The sequence below is a fragment of the Paramisgurnus dabryanus genome, chromosome 3, assembly GCF_030506205.2.
Source record: "Paramisgurnus dabryanus chromosome 3, PD_genome_1.1, whole genome shotgun sequence".
NCBI lineage: Eukaryota > Metazoa > Chordata > Actinopteri > Cypriniformes > Cobitidae > Paramisgurnus > Paramisgurnus dabryanus.
The window spans coordinates 44,531,180-44,559,124 of record NC_133339.1 but is presented as its reverse complement, the minus strand read 5'-3'; the positions used below and the strand labels follow the sequence as shown (position 1 = coordinate 44,559,124).

The 27,945-nt window shown below is 37.5% G+C and overlaps 1 long non-coding RNA gene across 1 annotated transcript in view; it reads left to right on the top strand.

The window, feature by feature from the left end:
* Positions 1-7,851: 7,851 nt before the first annotated feature.
* The window catches only part of LOC141281994 (uncharacterized), a 34,242-nt gene continuing 14,148 nt past the window's right edge, over positions 7,852-27,945 (top strand). The window contains exon 1 of the long non-coding RNA XR_012336472.1: positions 7,852-7,917. This is a non-coding gene — a long non-coding RNA (uncharacterized lncRNA). The remainder of the gene's footprint in view (positions 7,918-27,945) is intronic.

Here is a 27,945-nt window from a genome sequence, read left to right as displayed (position 1 = left end):
TTTTTTAACACACCCCTTTCAACTAATTGCCCAATTTCACAGCCTTAAGAGCATGCATATCATGAATGCTGGGTCTTGTTTGTTTTCTGAGAATCTACTGAACCTACTGGTAACTTGTTTGCCACGTAGCAATAAAAAATATACTAAAAAACTTGATTATTCTGGTTAGTCACATTGTACTGCTATTATTTTGAACAAGACTGTAAGTATAAAAACATAAACTTTATTTAAATTAATTAAAATAGATATGGGAGATGGGGAGGGGGAAGGGAATTAAAACTATACTCTTTGCTCTGCCCTCCAGGTGGGTCGTGGTTTGGAAGAGTAAAAGGGGGGGGGCAGAAGGGGTCCAATGCACTGCGGGAGGGGGATGTGGGACTCAGGCTCCTCCGCCTGGTCTTGAGTTCCCGTGGCGCCCTCCTCTTCCTCCTGGAGGCAGAATGAAACAAGATAAGTGTTTGGCTTGTGATGCTTCCTTCGTTACGTACCCTTTTTCACTTCACACCATGTTTCTTCAGTACGTGATACTGGGGGTAGTTGTAGCGAGCGTTCTTTTGTCTCACATCTGTGTCTCTTCCCTCCCTTTCTGCAGACTGTCGCTGGAACACAGAAGATCGGTTAATTTTACTACGATGGACTCCCTCTCATCTTTTTCGGCCGGGAACGACGTGCGGTAAGTGCAGTACAGGTAAGGTTTTACTCGTTCCTTTCTCTACTTTCTTTCTCCACAGGCTGTTGACTCTCTACTTGGGACGACGTACAGTAAGTACGGTACAGGTACGGTTTTCCTCGTGCTCTCCCTCTTTCTCTCTCTACAGGCTGCGGGCTGGGACACAAAGATACGGTTATTGCAAACTGCTGGTTGGTCACAGCTTATGCCAGGTAATAACAACTGACAACGGCAGCCTCTTCGTTCTCGCACGGCGAGGTTAGCGCAGGCGGGGGTTTTTCTGACAATACACACACACAGCAGTACACAGCACCACGTCAAAGTGAAATTTCCACAACGACAGAGACTCACCCACCGCACTCAAACTGAACACTTAGGACGCCTGTCTTCCTCCACTTCGCCGGAATCCATTTGGCGATGTTTAGCACGGCCCAGTCCGCATTTACGTCGCTGTGATAGCCCCAGTTTATCCTTCTTCGGCTCGCCCACCACACTGTTTAGGGTAGGGCCGTCCTCCTTTTCCTGGAGTTGTTTGCTACGAAACAGGTTAGTGTAAAGTGTGTCTTCAAACTCAATGTTTCATACTCACAATCGCTGTAAGTTCTCTTCTAATGTTCTCCTCTTTGTTCCACACAGGCGATCAACTCCAGCCACACAGAACGAGGCGTTTCTTCCCCCAACAGGGTTGCACAGCGGATTCACTTTGTCACAATATCTTCAATATAGCAAACACTCACGCTAACTTCGCTTCTCCTTTGGTTTCGTTTCAGTTCCCAGTAGCCTCCGATCATCTTTCAACCACTTAGGTTTACTACGTCCCACACGGCCACGCCAGCTTCAGCCTGAGAGGAAAAACAGCCCAACAACAAGTGCACCAAACGAGCCCAACAAACTGCACACAGACTGAACACAAACTGTGGTTTTGAATGATCCTTTATACTGCCATGCTCAGCGTGTACTCCAAACATCAGCTGCTCCTGTTAACTAGACGCACCTGCATTCAATTCGCTGATTTTCCCTCTCGCGGAACTACCGGAAGTTCCGGTGTTCGTCTTTTCCGGTCCGGGCGGAAACACCTCCGGGCGGAACCAAAGTTTGGAGAGAAAAAAGATCGTCACCGTGTGACAAAAGTATTAAAAACAATAGAAATAAAAGAATTAAAATAGTGCATATAAAATATATATTCATATATAACGCCCGTCCCCAAAGTATATTTTCTATTTAATTTTCAATTTGGCAAAATAGAAATTTCAGTAATTGCAGATTTTCAAACAATAATAGGCTACTTTTTATATTTAATTAATTAAAAAATATTATTTTGACTGTTGTGGACGCGCTCTTCCTGGAACAACGTGCTGAAAATAACAAATACCAATAAATTCACAACAATTTATTAATAAAATAGTGTTTTCGTCGTTATTATTAGCTGTGCATTGTTGTTTGAGGTGCGTGCGTTAGATACCAGTAAACTGGAGCATTGCTAGAGCTTTATTTAACGCAAAGAAATGTATCCTGACCTAGATGATATTAATCAGATATATACAAAATAAACATAACATTACAAATTATATCTGCACAAAATTAAGAGAATGCACAAGTGAATTCAAACTAAGTTATGTGCCATTCAGAATGACTCATGTTGTGGACGCACTCTTCCTGGAGCAACGCGACACGGCAACTAAACAAAAATAATTCACAATGTTTTATTACAATATTGTTCTCTTTATAATGTTATTTTATATGACAGTCCCAATAGTCATTATTAGTCATGTGCCATTTGAGCTGTGCGCGCTGAAGCTGCGGATCACCAGGTAACACTTTCTGCATTCAATTTTAACCAAATGCATCCTATCATGAAATAAATCAGATATAGGCCTACACAAAATAAACACAATATTATAACTTACATTTGCACAAAGCTGCGAATGAACACGCAAACTTATAGTAATGATGATGGTGTAAAATGATCCCAAACATAACTCCGGCACGCTCTGCGATGTTTTGAATGCGTATGTTTTTTTTCACATTAAAATAGTTTTGTTCTCATTGGTCTGGTCTGGTATTTTTTGTTAAAGGTTAAAGCTTAATCTCTAATTTAATACTTAAAAAAAATATTGCCTGATTAGTGATATTGCTGAACAGAAATTACTGTGTGTTTGATATTGTATTCTAAAACTGTCTGACTGTTGAAACTGGCTCTTATTTTCATAGTCTTTGTTGTCACCTGTTGGTGAGTGAAAACGCTAAGTTGCTGTTGAAGTGATTGTCTTTAGTGATTCTGGAGAGATTGGACAGGTAAAACTGGTATTAACATACAATTTGCCATTACTGCCACCTGCTAGTGACTGAGTGCTGTGTAAGTTGCTTTTGAAGTAGACCTAATTGTATGGGAGAAAAGAGAAACATTTTGTGAACCGGTCTGAAAGTTTAAAAAGATTGGTATATTCATACGAGTATAGCCTTTGTTGCCACCTAGTTCATTATATGCAATTAAATTATAGGCTGTTACTTTTTTACACAGTGATATGTTTCAAACGATGCATCTTAAAATTGAGGCATTCAAATTGACAACTGGTCCCTGGAATTTTTTTATGAATATGCTGGTCCTAAATGAGCATGCTCACAGGTCCTAGTCCAAGCTCTTGTCCTGTCCAGGCTGGACTACTGCAATGTGCTACTGGCTGGACTTTTTGCCTGCACAATCAAACCCCTACAGATGATTCAGAACGCAGCGGCAAGAGTGGTCTTCAATGAGCCAAAGAGGGCGCACGTCACTCCTCTCTTTGTCAAGTTACACTGCCTCCCTTAAGCAGCTTGTGTCAAATTTAAAGTCAACTGGTTCAGCACCCCCTTACCTTTGCTTGGTTATACAGCCTTACTTCCCCTCTTGATCCCTGCGCTCTGTAACCGAGCGATGACTTGTGGTGCCATCTCAAAAGGGGAAAAAACATTATCTTCTTTAGAGCTGTTCCACAACTGTGAAGTGATCTGCCGGCCGCGACACAATCTGCTGACTCTGTAGCTGTCTTTAAGAATCGGCTAAAAACCCATCTCCACCATTACCTCACTTCCTAATATAGGACTTACTATCTTTCTCTTTTCTTATCTCTATCTGTACATTCTTACAAAAAAAACAACCCATGGCTATGTATGCTGTGTTAGACTTTTTCCAGTGCACTAATGTATTGATTGTTCTTGTGTTGCTATAATTGCTTCTATTGTTTACCTCATTTGTAAGTCGCTTTAGACAAAAGCGTCTGCTAAATGACTAAATGTAAATTTGTGAACATGCATGTATTTATCATTAGGGCACATAATGATGATCTAAAGTGATTTGTATTTTTGTAGTAACCGGGACCTATTAGCAACTTTAATTTTTTTAAAAATGTCAAAGTAAATGGTTAATTCCTTTTATCTGCAGTAAGTTCTTTATCAAGCATTGTCGCCAAACTGCTTTGTCTTCAAAATGTGCGTACGCATGAGCACAGAGTCCCCCTCCTAAGAGCGCATTCCAGACGCTTCCAAGGATAAAACCCAAAAGTTCAAGTGGGTGGTACAGTGGTACAGGGGGAAAGATGGAGGGCCAGGCCCAAGAAGCCAGGGTGGCGCCGGCAGAGCAGGAAGCAAGTGTGGAGCCGGCAGAGCAGGAAGCCAGAGCAGAGTTTTTGAGATTAAGTTCTTCGGCCAGATGCAGGGGCGGACTGGCCATCTGGCAAACCGGGCAGTTTCCCGGTGGGCCGACGTACTTTTTGGGCCGTTACATCTCATAATTTGTCTGAGCAGCCCAGTTAACGTCTTTTTTTCTAGACAGACCGGCCCACTGACATTTAAGCAGCAGCCCATTGGTTGTTTGTTTTTTTAAACGACATTAAGCTGGCCCAATGACTGACCAGCACAGTCATCATCCTTTCTTTTCCTAGATAGACCGGCCCACTCACATTTAAGCAGCAGCCCATTGGTTTTTTTTTTTTGAATGACATTAAGCTGGCCCAATCACCGCTTTGGTCTCTGTGCAAGCGAGCGTGCATCGTCGGTCAGTTCACGTGTCAAAATAGAGAGAGAGAAAAAACGCAATGGAGGCGCACAAAAACTGCGCGACAAAAAGAAGCAGGCTCTTCAGGCAGACGCTGCAAAATGTGTTAAAAAACACAAATATTTTCTGCGGCAACAGGACCTTCAACTCGCGTCGCTGGTGATGATGATGACGATGATGGTGGCGGTGGTGGCACTGGCAGCACCAGCACGCAAAGTCTCAGTGAGGAGAGGGAGAGAGACGAGGGAGAAGTGAGTGTAGTGACTGCGGTAAGCAGAACTGCTTTCAAAACACAAGTTTAGATGGGTACCCCTTGATAAAACTGAATCAAAAACACAAAATATGGTGATAAAGCTGCAATAAAATAATTGCACTCTTTGCTCTGTGACTACGAGAGTGTATCTGATTAGTAGATTTTTCGTTGATTGTCTGTTTCAAAACGTATAATTCAAGCAAAATCAAACAATCCAGGAGATCTGCTTACAGAAAAAGATATATATTTATTGTATAACAACACACTTGACAGATAATGTTAAAAATCTCTATTACTGTAATAATCACACAAGTTTTCTTCAGTGAATGTAGTGCATACTTTCCTGTAAGTACTGCAAGTAATAATCAGTTTTCAATATTAATGTATAACGTAAACAGCACTTGTATTTTGTAATAAGTCAGCAATCCAATGGCACATTTTGCCAATTGCATGAAGCTTGTTTTAGGATTCATAAGGGTGGATTATACAGTTTTATTGCATTAATAAATAACATGTTCTAGAAGTGTTTGTTGTGTCAACTCTCACTCTTTTCTTCCTGCTATTAAATGGGTTTAGTGCTTTTATGGAATTGGAGTTGCTATTGCTATACATATTTAAAGGCGTGCAAAGATGGGTGGTATTTGTAATTATACACTGCAAAAAAATTATTTTCAAGAAAAAAAATTCTTAGTATTCTTGTTTTCAGTAAAAATATCTAAACATTCTTAAAATAAATCGGTTTTTCTTGACTAGCAAAATGACCCAAGAAAATAAGTCTAGTTTTTAGACCAAACATTTTAAATTTAAGTGATTTTGTGCATAAAACAAGCAAAAACAAATCTGCCAATGGGGTAAGCACATTTTTCTTGCATTTAGTGTTTAATGCACAAAATCAATTAAATTTGATATTTTTGGTCTAAAAACTAGACTTATTTTCTTGGGTCGTTTTGTTCATCAAGAAAAAGCATCTTAATTTTAGAATTTTTAGATATTTTTACTGAAAACAAGACAAAAATACTAAGAAACATTTTTCTTGAAAATCAATTTTTGCAGTGTATGTAGTGTGGGCCAGTTTGGGCCAAAATGCCAGGGCCGAATTTTTGTCCCAGTCCAGCCCTGGCCAGATGTAATTGAAATAAATAAAGTTCAGTGTTTTAGTGATTTCAGTTCATTCATTCATTTTTTTCCATGTCTTTCTGTTTCTACCTGTATAGATTAAATCAACAAAGAAGACAACTGTAGTTTTGATGTCAGTATTTATTTTTAATAAATGCATTACTAGAATAAAATGCAGTGTTTGCCATCATATGAGTGTGTTTAGTTTGCTGTGTTAATTGTTTTGAGAGTTACATTAATTTGGAGAAATGTGTGAAATCGATTGAGGAAAACTGTAACAAAATTTAAACAAGTGAAGGGGTCTGAATTCACTGTATCCCCATGAGAAAGAAGTCTTTCAGTTTCAGTTCTGAAGAAAAGTTTGTGTACGTATGTAAACAAATTGACACGAAACCTTGAAACTGGAGAGTCCATCATTTGACTTAGTGCATTGTGATTTCTAACAATAGTTGTTTGTCTTTGCCTACCACACTTGGTGTAAGGAACAAACCTTTTGGCAGTTTGGTGTACATCTTTATTTATTTTAAATATTAGTTTTTTATGATGACATTAACAGACTGCCTGCAGCTCGCTGCAATTAATTCCTTACCCTAGGAAAATAAGCTAGACTTGTCAGATCGGTAATAACTGGGTAATGTTTTGTTAATATATACGTAATTTCATGGTAATATTATTTTTAAACTACATATTATAAGTAATACCATTCAATTTCGAGACAATAATAAATGTTAATTATTTACTATTTGCGAAGTTATATTTCTGTAATTACACCAGTCTGGTGGTGTTATAAAAGAGAAAAATGTTGGTAAGTAGGCTACATTATTTTGAAATGTTATGGCATAATAACACAGTGATCAAAGAGACTAACCAAGTCTTTGCTAACAGTTAGATCAAATAAATAAAATATAATATAATATGTCATTATAAATAGAGTAGACAACTTGGTGAATATTTTTGGCTTTAATTTAATTGTTGATCCTTTACCAACCAAGTTGTTTCAGTCGTGTTTTAGGACATTATGTCCGGCTGTAATAAACATTAATGATTCTTTGTCTACTGTTGTAGTGCCAGCAGCATTTAAAATAGCTTTTGTGACCCCCATACAAAAAAAACCCCTAATAACAGAAATTTTGATAATCTCAATAATTTCCGTCCTATATTCAATCTTCCATTTCTCACCAACATTTTGGAGCGAATTGTTGTTCAATTGAATTCCCATCTTACCACAAATAATCTGTTTGAGCCCCTTCAATCAGGATTCCGTAAACTCCACAGCACCGAAACAGCTTTAGTCAAGGTCACTAATGATTTACTAATAGCTTCGGACTCTGGCTGTCTTTCCTTGTTGATTCTTCTTTATCTCAGTGTGTATTTCATATTAAGTCAATATGTCCATTGGCATATATAAATGTATATAAAAAGGTTTTGTGTAAAGTTTAGGGAAAAAGTTGTTTAGGACGTATGAATCCATTACTGTAAGCTTTTAAAGTGACAGCTATAACATATTTTAATCAAAAAACAATCTGCTACTTAATGTTATATTTATTTATTTAATAATAAATTACATTTGTTTCTCTGTTATCTATGTAGTTCATGCTTTAAACAATCTGAGTTTTAGTGTGGTGCTTTAAATCAGCTGATAAGGCTGACCGTTTCAACTTCTTGATTCATATCAGGCAGAGAGATGACTGTAGGCAGGAGGTGGAGCGTTGTTTCTCACTCAGTGGATAAATATAAGCAAATGACAATAATGTATTTCACAGTCAATCTTCGTCCTCCACCACAGGTATCTCTGACTGCCAGCCATGTACCTACACCTGCTATTTATTTGTCTTGCATCAATCTGTAAGTCTCTTTAAAAGCTATGTGTTATACTTAAGTTTTGTGTTTGTAAATGTGCCACAGAAAGTTTCAAAGTAACTTTACTAATACAGGATAAAAAGTAATAATTAATTGTGTATTTTATGCTATAATGACCATATAAAAATCATATTTCTGAAAATTGTAAACTATAGTGAGATACCAGCTTATAGTAATAATTATAGTAATAAGCCCTGGGCTCCATTTTCAGACCTGCCAACCTGTACACATTTTGCTTAGAAGGTACTCATTTTGACCTCAAAGTACGGTGGTACAATTTGTCACTCTAAACTACGCAAAAACCTGATGACCTCCTTGCCGCGCAAAGTACTCAAAAGAAGCAATAGAAAAAATAAAAATATGTCCAATCATAGCACTGGGCTCATCCACCACATAGAAAGTGGCGATGATTGACAAGTCGTATGTCCAATCAGTAACAAGAGTCTGCTATCGATGGAATCACAAAATCCAGCGTGATCTCCTTCCTCCACCAGCAGTTTCTGACAATCTTTTTCAACGGAGAGTCAAGACGTCTGACCCGCTAAGGTAAACTGGTCAGGGTGGATGTGCAAAGTATGATTTAGCTTAATCCTATGAAGTCGATGGTCGCGCGGGCTCGGTTTCATAACGTGCACTTGACCGCAAGATGCGCTAACATTACTTCTGATTTGTAAATGAGCATCATTTATAATTGAGCGCTTACGAAAAAGTACCACCATGGGGCAGAGCATCCAGTTTTTGTCAAATAAAAACGGAAAGTTCATTCTCAGTGAAGGGAATGGTCCGTGTACCTTTTGATAGTTTGTTTTTCAACTTCAAATGAAATAAGCAGAAACGAGAAAACGGCCCCTTTTTTCGTTTTTTACCGAAAGACGAAAAACGAGATTTCGGGTTGATTTTTCATTTTTTTGTTTTTTGGTACAAAACGAATAAACCACTCTAAAATTCGTTGTGACATGTGGGCGGTCGCTACACGCACCTCTCCGCCAATTGGTCAACCAAAATGTGAATATGTGACATCATCCGTTGTTCCTCAAGTCTGTTCAACAAAATAAAAGTCCTCCGCTGCTGTAGCCTACTGATCTGTTAAATGTACAGGTCCTAGATTGAGCTATCTTCTGTGTAACCTAAGTTTTGAATAAATATTTATTTCAGAAATATTAATCTGCACCTGGACTGTTTAATGTTATTATGTTATTTTATTTTAGATGTTTGGTAAAGCGCGCTTCCCATTATATACAGCGCCGACTAGAGGATGTAGATAAATGTTCAGCCAAGTGTAATACAGTCATAACTTTTCTTAAACTTCTTAAAATCATGGAGGTAAAAGTGAAAAGTTTTATGGATGCTACAGCAACAGCTAGCGTTCCCACATATCACATAAAATACAGGATTGTCCGGAATTATTTATTATATTTGATGTGATAAATAATTGATGTGTACATAATCTTACAGTCTCTTACCATATACAGTACACAAATTTAATAAACACACAAAGAAAATAATTTGGACCTGATAGTAAATAATAACTAACCAATTTCTAAAAACAGAGAAACTTAAAATATCCATACAGAAACAGTTCTGCGGAATTGCTCCTGATTGAGCTTCACGTTTCTTTATTGTCGGAGATCACCCGCATTGGCTTGGCTAAAATTATCAAGCTCATACCGTCAAACATTGCAGGATTTTTGGTTCAGATCGCATCCTTTTAGATCAACAGCGTATGGTCACGGGCTTTGCGTTTACACTGAATCATTAAAGTGTCTTTCTTTTTTTAAGCAATGTGAATGATCATTAACAACATGAATGTGCAGCGCAAAATTTGGGTGTTTCGAATTATAAACTCCCATATCCACCGCGAAATCTTCATCCAAACGTGCTTGATTTATCACGAAGGATGCGTATTTCTACAGACATCCTCATGAAAACAATTTCGTTGAACCTATTTCTGAAGCTATAGTAACTGCCTACAGTTTAAATTTTTGATCATAAAAATGTACATTTTAATATTTGTTTATCTATTTAAGCTCTTTATCTATTTTATATTATAGCCTATATAATAACCTATATAATAACGTATTCGGCTTCGGGCAGATCTCAAGTTTTTAGCAAGGCAGAATAATATTCACAGTGCAATATTTGCTACTGGCTGTATGAGTACATGACTAAAATGTCTTGTTTTTAGTCACATGTTTGTATTGAGGACAGTCACGCATGTTTGGGAAGTAACAATGGGTTTACGTAAGTAGATTTTTCAGTATTTCCACCCCTGCAAATATGACTCTTGCAGATATAATAGAGAGTAGGCCAACATTTTTATATTTCTCCATAAACCTTCGAATAATAACAATTTTTTTTTAAATATAGTAAACTTATATATTATATATTTATTATTGAAATATATTTTAATATTTTTCATATAATTCCACAAATTCTATTTCCCAAACTCAGAGTAATAAAACATAGGCCTAAATAAGAAACATTCTTGCAAAATTGTTCTCGACTGTGTGTAGATCACCTTGTAACTTGTGTATAGATTAACCGGTTCCATGAATATACTCAGAGATGTTAGAATGCCTTAATAAATATATAAATAAATAGTAAATAAACGAAGCCAATTAGGCTACCTAAAACATTCAAAACATAATTTCCACAGAAAAGATTATAGAGATTTATTGTAAATATATGAATACATTTTATAAGTAATGTCAATATATTCATTATATTCCTTATCAGTGGGTGTTGCAACCCTACCTCAAGGCATTCTGTGGTATAATTACGAAATATTTTATATTTATTCGTATTCATGGACACGCTTTTCTGCTTTTTTCGTGTCACCACATTTATTTCTATAAATAGTTTTTCGTGTCCCGGCTCGCACGACTTTATTTTTAATGTCATTTTAAGTATTGTTTTTCCTGTTTATTTTCTATTTTTAAATTATTGCTTGGGGTTGGGGTTAGATTTGGGGTTTGGGTTAGGATGTAATTTTATGTATTGGTATTGCAAAACTATGAAAATCATAGCGGATTTTTTTAGTATTAGAAGGTTTATGGAGAAATATAAAAATATAGGCTACTTGTATAATAGTCATATTTGCATGAGTGGGAATACAAAAAAATCTAATTACGGAAAAGTACTGTCATACTTCCCAAACATGCAGTGTGACTGTACTAAATACAAATCTTTGACTAAAAAGAAGCCATTTAAAAAGTACTCATGAGTATAGCCATGGCAAATATTGTACCGCGTGAATTCCGCTTGTTAATGTACCATGTAATTTGCAAATGTATCTTTCATTCATGTTTTTTTTTTGTTGGTGCTAACACTAAAATTAGAGACATAAAAATAAATATATCTAAAATTATTACGTAAATATATATTTTTTTATAAATAGGCCTAACAGTCAATATGAATTAAATATAAATGAACAATTATTACAAATCTATTTAATTACCTAATAATGTCTTAATAATTATCATCTTTCTTACCAGCAATAAGCTTAGCTAGATCATTATAAGCCAAGCAAATGCGCGTGATCTCAATAAAGAAACATGAAGCTCAATCAGCATTTCTGCATTATGCAGAACTTGCTTGTCGTATTCTGTCCTCTTATTTTGAGTTTCTCTATTTTTTAGATATTGATTAGTTATTATTTACTGTTAGGCCTTGTTATTCACCACACAGCAAATATCATCGTGTGTTTATTAAATCACATGTACTCTAAGAGATTGAATCAATCCAATATTGATTTGATTCAACATCAATTCTTCATAAAACAAATAAATCCGGCAAAAATGTGCCAATTAGCTATCTGTTGCACTGTGTTGAAGCATCCACCAAACTACTTGCTTTTACATTCATGATTTTAAAAAGTTTAAGAAAGTCTGGTTGTAAAATGTAACATAATATTAAGATAAAAATATAACAAAAAATATTACTTTAGTTGTAATAAACACATTAAAAATAAGAAAATTTCCCCTTCACAAGAACGCGATTTGTGGTTCATTCTTAAAAAAACAAAAGCGCGCACACAGAACCGAAGACAAACCGAAATCATCACTTCAACAAAATTACCACATGACATTGTTTTTTTTAATAACTTTTCATATCTTTCCTATAAATCAAACTTTATCTCTTGTCCAAAACTTAAGAAAGGTACGTATTTACACTTGGTTGAACATTGCACTTAAGAGCGCTTTCTACAAGCTACTTAACGAACATTCGTTGTTCATTTACGTGCGTTTCCCAAAGATGCACGTATAACGATCGCTCGCAGTCACAGCTGGGTTTTAAGTGCTACTTACGAGTCGCTATCCGTTTGTCAAGTGCTGAAATGTCACCAATAAGAATGACTCAAATTTGTAGCAGAAGCTTGTTTAGGCTAATGATCTTTAGCCGATGTGAACTAATATTGTAATATTATTAATCATAATTGATCAATGACTTGTTTTATGAAATGTTTTAATAATTTTTGCATAATGAAATATTATTTTCCGTATTTATTTAGGACTCGTCCCACCGCGAAATGCCTTCTGCATTTTATATTATTGTTTAGATTATTATTATTTGTTTTTATATATGTTTATTTATTATTATGGATTATTGCATTGTCCTGTAAATATTTATTTGTTTTCTTTAATTAGATGCCATTTCCCTTCAAAACATTTTTAGATGAAGCAGCAATCGGTAGGAACCATTTATTAATTTGCTAGTACCAACTTTTACCAAAATACAAAAAAAAACTTTTACCAACTTGTACCAAATACGTTTTACTTCTTTATTAATTTATGTTTAGTCGTTTAAATTTGATTTCTCATTTGAATGTTTAATATATTATATTATATATTTAATATAAAATAAACAAATAAGAACCCAGTAAATAAATATAGCTTACATTTAAAACATTACATTTTCGTCATTGCAGGAGTGCAATTTGCTGGTTGTCCTGCAGGTGTCCTTGTAACTCTGTTGTCTTACGATGCACTTAAGAATTAACGATTACTCCAGACCACTCGTAGATCTACGATGATTTTCAAGTGCTACTTGTTACGAAGGTTTTGGGAAATTCTAAGATGATTCGTACGATCGTTCCCTTACGAAAATTAACCATGGTTTTACTACAGTTAAAACCAAAAAACCATGGTTACTGTAGTAAAACCATGGTAACCACAAAATAACCATGGTTTTGACAACTATGGTTTTTAAAAACCATAGTTAAACCATGGTTAGTGTAGTAAAAAAAACATAGTTTTGCTGATAGTAATCCATTCACCAAAAAAACATGGTTACTACACTTTTACCACAATAAAACCATGGTTAATTTTCGTAAGGGTTTTTACGATCTACTTAGCCTTACGATGCTTTTGGGAAACCCGGCCCTGTACTACATCCTCTTTGCGCTGTTTATAAAGGGTAGCGCGGCTTCACCAAATATCTAAAATAATAAAATAAAACCATGCAGGTGCAGATATTTATGAAATAAATATTTGTCCGAAACCCGTTAAGTTACACAGAAGAAAGCACAATTTAATACCTGACCTGTAAAGTTTAAAGATTAGTAGCCTATTGCTACAGCAGCGGAGGACTTTTATTTTGTTGAACAGACTTGAGGAACAACGGATGATGTCACATATTCACATTTTGGTTGACCAATTGGCGGAGAGGTGCGTCTAGCGACCGCCCACATGTCATAACGAATTTTAGAGTGGTTTATTCGTTTTGTACCAAAAAACAAAAAAATGAAAAATCAACCCGAAATCTCATTTTTCGTCTTTCGGTAAAAAACGAAAAAACGAAAAAAGGGGCCGTTTTCTCGTTTCTGCTTATTTCATTTGAAGTTGAAAAACAAACTATCAAAAGGTACACGGACCGGGAATCCACCTGACATCCGAGTGAAGCACAATAAATGCGCTCTGCAATAACGCGCTCTTGATAATTATCAATAAAATAAAACGTCATATAAAACTCACTTTATATAAAGTTTTATACATGGAGAATATCTCGTGTCTCGAGCACCCACGTGATAGGTGCCTATGCCGTACTGTACTGTACTGTAAACAAAGCTACAATAAATTAAAGACAGACATACAATAAACAACAGTACTGTCACAGTTATGGTTGAATTTAAAGCAGTGTTAACTCTAAAATATTTTCCTAAAGGGATATTTAACATAAAACATTTAATTCAGTCATAGTTTACATAACAGAATAGACCGTCCAAACCTTTATGAGTTTCTTTATTGTTTGGAACACAAGTTATTTTGAAAAGTGTTGGTAACCAAAGTGTCTGGTCCCCACTGCTCTCCATTGTATTTTGGCGAGTAAGGGAAAAACAAAACATTTTTCTCTAAATATTTTTTTGTGTGTTTGTTTCACTCAAGAAGGAAATCATGAAGGTTAGACAGAATATGAGGGTGAGTAAATGATAACCCACTATTTAACAGGAAGATCCCTTTAACAGTGTTTGTGCAGACATACTAAACTTTGGAGAATACAGTATTTAACATTAATAATGTTATTAATCACCATGTATGGAAAATTTTGTTAAACAAGATTTTATTCACATTTATCATTATTTTTAAAGCTGATTATGGCAGGATGGGAAAAAATTGAGTGCAATGTGCAGCATGTTACCTTGAAAGTTACCAAGAGGTGTGTGTGCGTGTGTTAAATTATATGTTAAAAACCCATGTTCTGTCCTTTCAGCCGATGCTACTGTACTTAAAAAAAAAATCCAAGGTTGCCAGGTCTGCATTTTTAGTAAACATGGGATTTTTTATCATTGTTATGCAGATGACACAGAGATCTACTTGCCACTCAAACCCAATGACCATACTTCCCTGAAATTTTCCCTATGCTTGCTTAGAATTAAAAATCTGGATCTTCCAAAAAAATTTCTTTCTAAATGAAAGCAAAACCGAAGTTATTATATTCGGTTCAAATGATAGCTGCAGTACTGGCAATGTTGATCTGTGTAGTCTCTCTAACTATACTACATCATGTGTTAAAAATTTGGGTGCGTTTCTTGATAGCAACCTAAAAATGGATAAACAGGTCAATGCTGTGGTAGGCGCTATCTTCTCTCAGCTACGTCTTCTTTCTAAGATCAAACCATTTCTATCAGAGAAAACGTTGGAGATGGCACTCGCCTAGACCAGGGGTTCCCAAACTTTTTTTGTGCCAGGGACCAGCATATTCATAAAAAAAATTCCAGGGACCAGTTGTCAATTTGAATGACTCAATTTTAAGATGCATCGTTTGAAATGTATCACTGTGTAAAAACAGTAACAGCCTATCACTTAATTGCATATAATGAACAAGGTGGCAACAAAGGCTATACTTGTATGAATTCACCAATCTTTTTAAACTTTCAGACCGGTTCACAAAATGTTTCTCTTTTCTCCCATACAATTAGGTCTACTGCAAAAGCAACTTACACAGCACTCAGTCACTAGCAGGTGGCAGTAATGGCAAATTGTATGTAAATACCAGTCCATTTTACCTGTCAAATCTCTCCAGAAACACTAAAGACAATCACTTCAACAGCAACTTAGTGTTTTCACTTACCAACAGGTGACAACAAAGACTATGAAAATAAGAGCCAGTGCTACAGTCCTCAATGAATCAGCCCCACCCAACTTTACTTTTATAAGCGTCTGTAGAGCTGTTAGAAGAGGTGGAGGAATAGCTGCTTTATTCAAAGATGACTTTCAATGCAAGCAAGTGTTACTTGGTGATTACCAGTCTTTTGAATATTTGTGTATTGCTCTAAAAGGTGCACCACGCATTCTGTTTACAATTATTTACAGACCTCCCAAATACACCTCAGCATTTGTTGATGAATTCACTGAAATTTTATCAACAATTTCCTCTGAATTTGATTATTTTGTTATTGCTGGAGATTTTAATATTCATATAGACAATGCATAAAACAATACTGCAGTTGAACTGTTAAATGTTTTAAACACTTTTGATCTAACCCAGCACGTGCAAGGTCCTACACACAATCGGGGACACACTCTTGATCTGCTCATTAGCAAGGGTCTAAACATTTAATCTACTGTAATCAAGGATGACGCGCTATTTGGCCATTTCTGTGTTTACTTTGATTTATTGATCTGTCCTGCCACTGATGCTAGATCTGTCTGTGTCAAAAAAAGGTTCATAAATGAGAACACCAGTGAGGTATTTATGAATGCTATATCAATGTTGCCAAACACATCAGCAGACTCTGTTGATGTTCTCCTTGAAACTTTAAAATAAAAGTTAAAGATTCCATTGATGGTATAGCTCCAGTAAAGGTCAGGGTGAACACTGGCAGACGTAAAGCACCCTGGAGAAACACAACAGCAGTACAGCGCATGAAAAGAACATGCAGAAAAGCTTAACGTATGTGGCAGAAAACAAAACTTGAAGTACATTATAACATCTATAAGGACAGTCATCATGCTTTCAATGTAGGCAAGGCAAGGCAAGGCAAGTTTATTTGTATAGCACATTTCATACACAGAGGTCATTCAAAGTGCTTTACACAGAAATGAGAAAACAATATATAAAAAAGAAAAAGAAAATGTAAAAATAAGATTTACACGATAAGATCACAATAAAGACAAAGATACATGAGAATTTAAAATAACAATTAAAGAAAATAAATGTGATTTTAATAAAACAGTTTAAAATGTTAAAAAGAATAAAACAGGAGTAAAAGTGACTTGAGTTAAAGGTGCAGTCAGTGTGAAGCAGCACAGTGCTCATTCAGTAAATGCAGAGTTAAACAGATGTGTTTTTAATCTAGATTTAAAAGTGTTTACTGTTGAAGCACATCTGATCTCTTCTGGAAGTTGATTCCAGCTAGAGGTGGCATAAAAGCTAAATGCTGACGCACCTTGTTTTGAGTGAACCCTTGGTATTTCTAACTGACCTGATCCTAATGATCTGAGTAATCTGTTAGGTTTATATTCAGTTAGCATATCTGTCATGTATTTGGGTCCTAAGCCATGAAGTGATTTATAAACGAGTAACAATACTTTAAAGTCTATTCTAAATGTAACAGGAAGCCAGTGTAAGGACCTGAGGACTGGAGTGATGTGCTCAGATTTTTTGGTTCTGGTCAGAATTCTGGCAGCAGCGTTCTGTATTAGCTGCAGCTGTCTAATGGTCTTTTTGGGGATCCCAGTAAGGAGTCCATTGCAGTAATCCACCCTGCTGGTGATGAAAGCATGAACAAGTTTCTCTAAGTCCTGTCTTGAGACAAAACATCTAATTCTGGCAATATTTCTGAGATGGTAGTAAGCTGATTTGCTTATCGCTTTCACGTGACTACTGAAATTAAGGTCAGACTCTAAAATTACACCAAGATTTCTGACTTTATTTTGTGTCTTTAGACCCCTAGAGTCAAGGTATGTGTTAACTTTGAGAGTTTCATCTTTATTTCCAAATACAATGACTTCAGTTTTGTCTTTGTTTAACTGGAGGAAGTTTTGACGCATCCAACAGTTAATTTCATCAATGCATTTACATAGAGAGTCAATGGGGCTGTAGTCATTGGGTGACAGGGCTAAGTATATCTGGGTGTCATCTGCATAGCTGTGGTAAGCAATTTGGTTCTTTTTCATTATTTGACCAAGTGGGAGCATATACAAATTAAACAGAAGCGGTGCAAGAATTGAACCCTGTGGGACTCCACATGTCATGGATGTCCACTCAGATTTATGGTTACCTATGTTCACATAGTAACCTCTTCCTTGTAGGTATGTTTTAAACCATTTGAGAACCATCCCAGAGAGCCCTACCCAGTTTTCCAGTCTATGTAAGAGTATGGTGTGATCTACTGTGTCAAAGGCAGCACTAAGATCTAGTAGCACCAGCACTGATATTTTACCTGAATCAGAGTTTAAGCGAATATCATTTATTATCTTTATGAGCACTGTCTCTGTGCTGTGATGCTGACGGAAACCAGATTGAAAGTTGTCCAGATAGCCATTTGAGTTTAAGAATTTGTTCAGCTGATTGAAAACAACCTTTTCAATGATCTTGCTTATAAACGGAAGGTTTGAGATAGGTCTGTAGTTGCTAAGTATGGTTTTGTCTAGGTTACTCTTTTTTAGGAGAGGCTTAACAACTGCTGTTTTTAATGACTCTGGAAAAGTGCCTGTGATCAGAGAGGTGTTTACTATTTTTAAGAGGTCCGTTTCTAAGCAGTTAAGCACCTTTTTGAGAAAAGATGTGGGGAGAGTGTCAAGGCTGCAAGTTGATGCTTTAAGATGTTGTACTGTTTCTTCCAAGGTTTTTATATCAATTATGTCAAATTCTGAGAGAATGGCTAATTTCTGAGGTTGTTGCAATGATATCTGACTGACCACAGTACAATTTGAGGTCGTATTGATTGCCATTCTGATATTACTGATCTTCTCAGAGAAAAACTTAGCAAACTCATTGCATTTGTTTTCAGAGAGCATTTCACTAGGAACTTGATTTGGGGGGTTTGTTAGTCTCTCTACAGTAGCAAAAAGAGTGCGAGTGTGATTTATGTTGTTATTTATAATATTGGAGAAGAAGGTCTGTCTAGCTGTGCCTAGTTCTACATTGAAAGCACGAAGACTGTCCTTATAGATGCTATAACGTACTTCAAGTTTTGTTTTCCGCCACATACGTTCAGCTTTTCTGCATGTTCTTTTCATGTGCTGTACTGCTGTTGTGTTTCTCCAGGGTGCTTTACGTCTGCCAGTGATCATCCTGACCATCCTGAATGTAGAACTAGGCACAGCTAGACAGACCTTCTTTTCAAACATTATAAACAACAACATAAACAACACTTGCACTCTCTTTGCTACTGTAGAGATACTAACAAACCCCCCAAATCAAGTTCCTAGTGAAATGCTCTCAGACAACAAATGCAATGAGTTTGCAACCTTTTTTTCTGAGAAGATCATTAATATCAGAATGGCGATCAATACGGCCTCAAATTGTACTGTGGTCAGTCAGATATCATTGCAACAACCTCAGAAATTAGTCATTCTCTCAGATTTTGACATAATTGATATAAAAACCTTAGAAGAAACAGTACAACATCTTAAAGCATCAACTTGCAACCTTGACACGCTCCCCACATCTTTTCTCAAAAAGGTACTTAACTGCTTAGAACGGACCTCTTAAAAATAGTAAATACCTCTCTGATAACAGGCACTTTTCCAGAGTCATTAAAAACAGCAGTTGTTAAGCCTCTCCTAAAAAAAGAGTAACCTAGACAAAACCATACTTAGCAACTACAGACCAATCTCAAATCTTCCGTTTATAAGCAAGATCATTGAAAAGGTTGTTTTCAATCAGCTGAACAAATTCTTAAACTTAAATGGCTATCTGGACAATTTTCAATCTGGTTTCCGTCACCATCACAACACAGAAAGAGTGCTCAATAAGATAAAAAATGATATTCGCTTAAACTGTGATTCAGGTAAATTATCAGTGCTGGTGCTACTAGATCTTAGTGCTGCCTTTGACACAGTAGATCACACCATACTCATACATAGACTGGAAATCTGAGTAGGGCTCTCTGGGATGGTCCTCAAATGGTTTAAATCATACCTAAAAGGGAGAGGTTACTATGTGAACATAGCTAACCATAAATCTGAGTGGACATCCATGACATGTGGAGTCCCACAGGGTTCAATTCTTGCACCGCTTCTGTTTAATTTGTATATGCTCCCACTTGGTCAAATAATGAAAAAGAACCAAATTGCTTACCACAGCTATGCAGATGACACCCAGATATACTTAGCCCTGTCACCCAATGACTACAGCCCCATTGACTCTCTATGTAAATGCATTGATGAAATTAACTGTTGGATGCATCAAAATTTCCTCCAGTTAAACAAAGACAAAACTGAAGTCATTGTATTTGAAAATAAAGATGAAACTCTCAAGGTTAATACTTACCTTGACTCTAGGGGTCTATGAACACAAAATAAAGTCAGAAATCTTGGTGTAATTTTAGAGTCTGACCTTAATTTCAGTAGTCACGTGAAAGCGATAAGCAAATCGGCTTACTACCAACTCAGAAATATTGCCATAATTAGTTGTTTCTCAAGACAGGACTTAGAGAAACTTGTTCATGCTTTCATCACAAGCAGGGTGGAGTACTGCAATGGACTCCTTACGGGGATCCCCAAAAAGACCATTAGACAGCTGCAGCTCATACAAAACACTGCTGCCAGAATTCTGACCAGAACCAAAAAATCTGAGCACATCACTCAGATCCTTACACTGGCTTCCTGTCACATTTAGAATAGATTTTAAAGTATTGTTACTCGTTTATAAATCTCTTCATGGCTTAGGACCCAAATACATGACAGATATGCTAACTGAATATAAACCTAACAGATTACTCAGATCATTAGGATCCGGTCAGTTAGAAATACCAAGGGTTCACTCAAAAGAAGGTTCGTCAGCATTTAGTTATTATGCCACCTCTAGCTGGAATCAGCTTCCAGAAGAGATCAGATGTGCTTCAACAGTAAACACTTTTAAATCTAGATTAAAAACACATCTGTTTAACTTTGCATTTACTGAATGAGCACTGTGCTGCTTCACACTGACTGCACTTTGAAGGGATGGTTCCGCAGCCGAGCCCGGAGTCACCCCACAGTGCCCGGAACCTCCAAGTGTTGCAAATGAATCCCTCTAGCATTAAGTCTAAAAAGAGGTGGATCAAGTGGCCGGCAGCTAACATGACCTCATTATGGATGCAGTTTGACACATGTCGACCAGATTCTGGAGACCACCAGGGGAGACATTGACAGGAAACTGCAAACCATGACAACGATCATTACCAGCATCGCAGCCGAACGGTTTGGCGAAGAGTCGAAGGAAGGAGGCTCCAAAGGATCTTACTCAAAGAATCATCGTGAAGTGAGAATCCATAACATCAGACAGGAGATGAAGACCCTGAAGCAACAGTACAAGCAGGCAGGAAAGGAGGAGAGTATTGGCCTGGCACAGCTGATGAGCATCCTACGAAAGAAGATTAGGATCCTCCGGCGGGCAGAGTGGCATCGGAGGCGCCGCCGTGAAAGAGCACAAAAGCGAGCTGCATTCATTGCCAACCCTTTTAAATTTACTAAGGAGCTGCTAGGACAGAAGCGTAGTGGCCAGCTGGTCGGCTCTCAGGAGGAGATGGATCACCATCTGAAGGAAACATACAGCGACCCAGAGAGAGAGCAAGAACTGGGGGAGTGCAGAACCCTGATAGACCCTCCTGAGCCAAGTGTACAGTTCAATATGTCAGAGCTGCAGCTAAAGGAGGTTCGAGAGGTTGTCTGGAAGGCGCGAGCGAGTTCCGCTCCAAGACCAAGCGGCACTTCTTATAAAGTTTACAAGAACTGTCCTTAACTCCTACTGCGCCTGTGGAAGATTCTGCGCATCATCTGGAGGAGGGGTAGGATTCCTGAACAGTGGAGAGTTGCCGAAGGGGTTTGGATTCCAAAGGAGGAGAACTCCAAGAAGATAGACCAGTTTCGCATCATCTCCCTGTTATGTATTGAAGCCAAGATCTTCTTCAGTGCTATCTCCAACCGACTGAGCACCTTTCTCTCAAAGAACAGATTTATCAACACATCAGTACAGAAGGGTGGAGTCGCAGGAATACCTGGGTGCTTGGAACACACAGGAGTGGTAACACAGCTCATCAGAGAGGCCAGAGAGAATAAGGGCAATCTGTCAGTGCTGTGGCTCGATCTGGCAAATGCATATGGTTCAATACCACACAAGCTGGTGCAGCTCACTCTGACAAAACATCATGTCCCCAGCAGAGTCAGAGACCTCATCGCTGACTATTACGACAATTTCAGGATGAGAACCTCTGCAGGAGCAGTGACACCAGGCTGGCATAAGATAGAGATTGGAATTATCACAGGCTGTACTATCTCTGTTATTCTGTTTTCCCTGGCTATGAATATGCTCACAAAGTCTGCTGAATCAGAGTGTAGAGGGCCCAAGACGAAGTCAGCTCAACGGCAGCCACCGATCAGAGCTTTTATTGATGACCTCACTGTCACCACAGAATCCGTCCCAGGCTGCCGGTGGATTCTTAAGGGTCTCGAAAAGCTAATGGAGTGGGCAGGGATGCATTTTAAACCAGCCAAGTCAAGATCAATGGTGCTGAGAAGAGGAAAGGTGGACAACGAATTTCGGTTCAGCGTCGCAGGTGTAACAATCCCAACCATCACTGAGAAGCCTGTCAAGAGCTTAGGCAAGGTGTTTGACAGCACCATGAGGGACTCTGCCTCCATCCAGGCAACCTGTACTGAGCTGGACAGATGGCTAAAGTCAGTGGACCGGTCTGGTATGCCATGGAAGTTTAAAGCTTGATTATACCAGCATGGCATTCTTCCTAGGATTCTGTGGCCACTACTTGTCTATGAGGTACCTGTCAGGGTATTACATATTGTGTTATGTGTTACAACATCCACCCGCTAGGGGGCCTCAGAGAGTCATGGAGGGCAGAGTAAATCCAGCTGAGTAAGAGTGTGTTTTCAGACTGAGCACATGTACAGTGTTGTGTTATTTCTGTGTTCTACAAGCCTCAATAAATACACCGAACTGGTTAATGCCTCCGCGTGAATATACGCAAGACAGTACCAATCTCGACTGTGGAAACCTTAGAGAGGAAAGTCAGCAGCCACCTCAGAAGATGATTGGGGCTTCCAAACAGTCTAAGTAGCATTGCACTCTACGGGCACTATAACAAACTGCAACTGCCGTTCAAGTCCTTGGAAGAGGAGTTCAAGGTAACAAGAGCTAGGAAAGTGTTGCTATACAGAGACTCAAGTGATTTAATGGTGGCAACGGCTGGGATTGAAGTGAGGACTGGACAGAAGTGGAAGGCTGAGGAAGCTGTTCGACAAGCAGAGGCAAGATTACAACACAAAAGGCTGGTGGGGGTTGTAACAAGAGGCAGGGCTGGACTGGGTTCCTTTCCAACTCCCCACATAGGTACCACCAACAGAAAGGAGAAGCGCTGCCTAGTCCAGGAGGAGATGAGAGCAGTGATTGAGGATGAGAGGAACAGCATGACAGTAGGAATGAGGCAACAAGGTACCTGAATACGATGGGAGAATGCGATCGAGAGGAAGGTAACATGGGCAGAGCTGTGGAAGGCAGAGCCACAACGGATCAAATTTCTCATCCAGGCGGTATATGATGTGCTTCCCAGCCCATCTAACCTTCACATATGGGGCAAGGTGGAGTCACCAGCATGCCCACTGTGCTCCAAGTGTGGAACCCTAGAGCACATTCTGAGTTGCTGCTCAAAGGCACTGGGAGAGGGAAGGTACCGGTGGAGGCATGACCAGGTGTTAAAGGCCATCGCTGAAGCCATTGCTACAGGAGTCGAGGGGGCCAAGTGCTCCCTCCCCTCCAGGCAAGCCATTGCCTCTGTCAGAGCGGGAGAGCAGCCAAAACCAGCTGTGTAAACAACTGCAGGCATCCTGGCCACTACACGGGATTGGGAGCTGTTGGTGGACTTGGAGCGGCTCAAGTTCCCTGGCCACGTTGTGACTACCACCTTAAGACCAGATGTTGTTCTCTTGTCTAATTCCACCAAACAAGTAGTTCTGCTGGAGCTTACAGTCCCTTGGGAAGACCGACTGGAAGAGGCCTTTGAGAGGAAGCTCACCAAGTATGAGGGACTGGTCAGAGAGTGTCGACAAGCTGGGTGGAGAGCACGGTGTCTCCCAATAGAGGTAGGATGCAGGGGCTTTGTAGCACGATCCCTGTACAGAGCCTTCAGTCTTTTAGGCATTGATGGAGTGAGGAGGAGAAGAGGCATCCGCAACACCACTGAAGCAGCAGAGAAAGCCTCGAGATGGCTATGGCTCAAGAGAGGAGATCCATGGGGGTCAATGTAGCTAGATTCGCCAACTGGACACAAGCTGGGGTCTGATCAGCCACAGCTGAGTCACCTGGATGAGGGTGTCTGATGTTGAAAGACCCGAAACACCCAATGATTCCAGGAACATCACTGAAGATGCGTCCAGTAGCATCAAGGGATTTATTTGCACAGCTGGAATGGGGGTTCTGTCATCGTTTTCTCATCCTCGTGTTGTTCTGGGCCTGTGTAGGTTTCTTTTTTTTCTGGTGGGCACAGGGGAGGTTATTTTGGGAGGTGGTGGTTGGCGCGCAGCGGTGGGTGACCGTGGACTTCCATGGTAGGAATAAAAAAAATTATGATGGAACTTCTTACCATCATTAAACAAACTATTTTCTTAGTCATTTATCCAAATACTTACAAAATATTTTTTTCCTACTATGGAGGTCTGTGGTTGCTTGCTGCTGTGTGTTTGCCGTCATTTCTCAGGGTGTCTTCTTTTGTGTTCGTCGGAGGAGGGGGATGTGTGCGGGTTTGGAGCAGTGTGGGGATGTGTGGAGGGTGACGGAGTTTTTCATTTTGAAGTGAACTATCTTTAACGCAAGTCAATTTTACTCCTGTTTAATTATTTTTGACATTTTAAACAGTTTTTATTAAAATCACATTTATTTCTTTAATTGTTATTTTAAATTCTCATGTATCTTTGTTTTTATTGTGATTTTATCGTGTATCTCTTATTTTTACATTTCTTTTTTATATATTGTTTTCCCATTTCTGTGTAAAGCACTTTGAATGACCTCTGTATGAAATGTGCTATACAAATAAACTTGCCTTTTTGGCAAACATTTGGTTGGCAAAGTTTTATTTTGCCAGTTACATAAACAGTCACATATTCTTCATAAAAATCCAACTTAAACGCGGATCATTTGTATAATTTTTTACAGTAGAAGAGACGTGATGTATGATAACTGAGTCTTAGAACAAAATAATTTGCGAAGACCTTTGAAGAGACCGATAGCTTTTGCGCAATATCATTAACTAGTTTATCTAATATTACATTTAGTTCCATTTTGCATCTGAACGTTTTCAATAGCTTGAACATGGTTGTAATGCGCTTTTCTGCATTACTGTACAGTATTTTTTATACTATTATGTTTTCCTTTACATGGTATGAAACGCGATATAAAGTATGCAATGGTGTTGAATAAATTTGTATAATAAACTTTTGTAGTAAGTAAATAAATTAAATTGTGAGTGTGAGGAGTTTCTGATGTGTTTTTCATTGGCCAAAGGGTGCAGTTTCTCTGTTGCTGATTAAAACCAGTTGGCTATGGGATTTTTTTAAATTAACATTTGTTCTACTTATTATTATTATTATTTTTGCCTACATTTACTCAAATAATATCAATGTAAAAATAGTAAGTAAAACATAGTTCAAGTTAGGCATAAAACGCAAATTTTTTAAGTTGAGGTTAAATACAAATAATATTAATTTAAAAGAAAGCAATTATTACAGTTTTAAAAACTTACATATATAACTCTGACCTTCTCTATCTGTATCTGTAAATTAAATACTTATTTTATTAAGGCTTATACATCAAATAAAATATGTACATTTTAAACAAAATATCTGTTAAATTTCTAGTCATTTACTTTGGTCTGTCCAACAAAAAAAAATCACATAACTGACATTAAAAGATTTTATTAAGTTACTTTAATCATTTATTTTAGATATATTTACAAAGCCACTGAATAATTTTTTACAGTGTGTACATTATGATCTTACGGTATTATTAAATGCATATATATAAAAATATGTAAAACTAAATAAAGGAGATGTCATACACGGACTACATGTAAGCATACGTTTTCTTGTTCGGTCCACGTGGGATTAAACCTACGGGTCATTCTACAGAAAAGGTGGAATTCGGGTGATGGAAATCTGCTTAAATGAACTTCTTTCAAAATACCCAAAACTTCTATAATAGCATTAATTAACTTGTCAAATTTATGAATACGCAAAACGGGGAGCTTAATTTATGATTAACTCTTAATACATTTTAATGAAGAATCCATGACGTTGTATCTTCAATACCTGACAAAATGAGAATATAATAATAGATAATGAATATGATAAAACTTATAAACTTAAACATTTTTCCATCTTGTTTTGTTTTTATGCTTTTATGTTGGTCAGTTAAAGGAATAGTGCTTAGGAAGTACTCATTAGAGAAGTAACACCAATGACGGTAACAACAATTATGGTAACACCAATGATGGTAACATCAATGATGGTAACACCAATGAAAATTTATGGGAAAAACTAACATTTTAACAAAATGGCTCCAGTAAGCCATGTGCTGTTTCATCAGAGATGTAACAATCACATACTTATTCAGTATAATGTATTTTTATGTTAAGATCTTAACACTCCCAGCTATAAAAAGAGTAATACTAATGACTTCCAAAAAATCTTATCTCAAAATTCTTATATCATGATTTAAGAATACGCAAAAAGAACCATGGAGACGGACGAGACAGGCGCGCGCTTGCAGACCCGCCTCAGTTCAAATCTTATGAACGAAACCGCTGGTCATATTTAAGCGACCACTTTCCACTGACGCGAAGCGAGTGTTTCATTCCTATGAAAGGTAGGATTCATGCTTTGAGTACGAAATTGCCGACCGGGTTTCTACCGCTCATTTGCACAACGCGTTTTTAATAACATGCGCATTATCTTCCGAGGTCTAGCAACTTTGCGTCAAGTCAAACACAACTTCAGAACATCCTCGAGAATGCGCAGGTCATTAGACATTGCAGAGAGAGAGAGAGAGAGAGAGAGAGAGAGAGAAGATAAAGGTCTGACATCAGGTACCCAGGTCAGGGAAGCTAGAAGACAATAAACGTGTCAAAAGTATACAGCCATGGCACTCATCTCATTATAAGCTCATTTAAACTATAGTTTAATAAAATAATGTATGTTACCAGCAATACATCAATTACAACCTTACTATAGTAATTGTATTTACTAGCTGCTGACCATTTTCAAAAAGTGCATAACTCACATGTAAAAATCATGAAACATTTCCATAAATGTTTCTTAGTTTAAAAAAGCTTTTTATTTTATTAACTTTTTGTAATTGCACTTTAATTGTTAAGATGTTCCTACAATTAAAAACAACTAGTTTGAGATGTATATTCCCTTGTAGTTTTTGAACTATAATAGAATCCTCACCTCTCCCGTTGTAAAAAAGTAACTTTTACTCTGAGTAAAGTTAAAATGACTTACTTTTACTTGAGTAGATTTTTAAAGTAAAGTAACTTTACTTTTACTTAAGTAAAATATTATTAAAGTAACTTTACTTTTACTTGAGTACAATAATTTATTACTTTTTCCACCTCTGGTGTATACATATGTTTTTGCTTTTTAAAAAGCCTAACAAATATGGCTGTTTTAACACACATTAAGTATTTATTTATTGATAAATCCAGAACGAGTAGCAATGAGGTGTAAGTTTGACGGTTTCACATTTAGACTTCTTTAAGGCTGTGAATCTGCGGCGCGCTGCTTTTTGCATGTAAAAAACATAAAAGTCTATTCATTCTGATTTGTGATTTCATGTTCTGCTCGTCCCAATGCCAAATATTCTGTTGTATTATTATTTATTCCCTTTTTATGTTAAACCAAGTATAACTCCCAAAGCTGAACACCTACAAAACTAACTACCATTGTTTTGTCCAGTCTTAACAGTGTATAATATTCAGCTCGTCTTGATTTAATTATTTTATTCCGCCAAATGGAAAAAACATCCATAGGCTATCTGAATGAATGGGACTCAGGAAGTAGGCTACAATATACGCGCGTTAGTAAGACCTTTTGGCAGATCACGTTTGCCAAAACACGAAAAGAAACGCGTTTCAAAAGATATTGCGAGCAAACACAGACGTTTGCATCCTGAGGAGATTACATTTCTCAAATGACCTCTGAGTTCAGCGAAAAACAGTAGGTATAATGCTCTGGAATTTACAGATTACAGAGGTCGTCAGAGAAAAACACAGACATGGTCGATTCGGATGGGATTAAAAACACAGTGGACTTCTCAGAAGCACGATTTTCGCAAAATGATTTTTGTCGAGGGTTCCCCGCA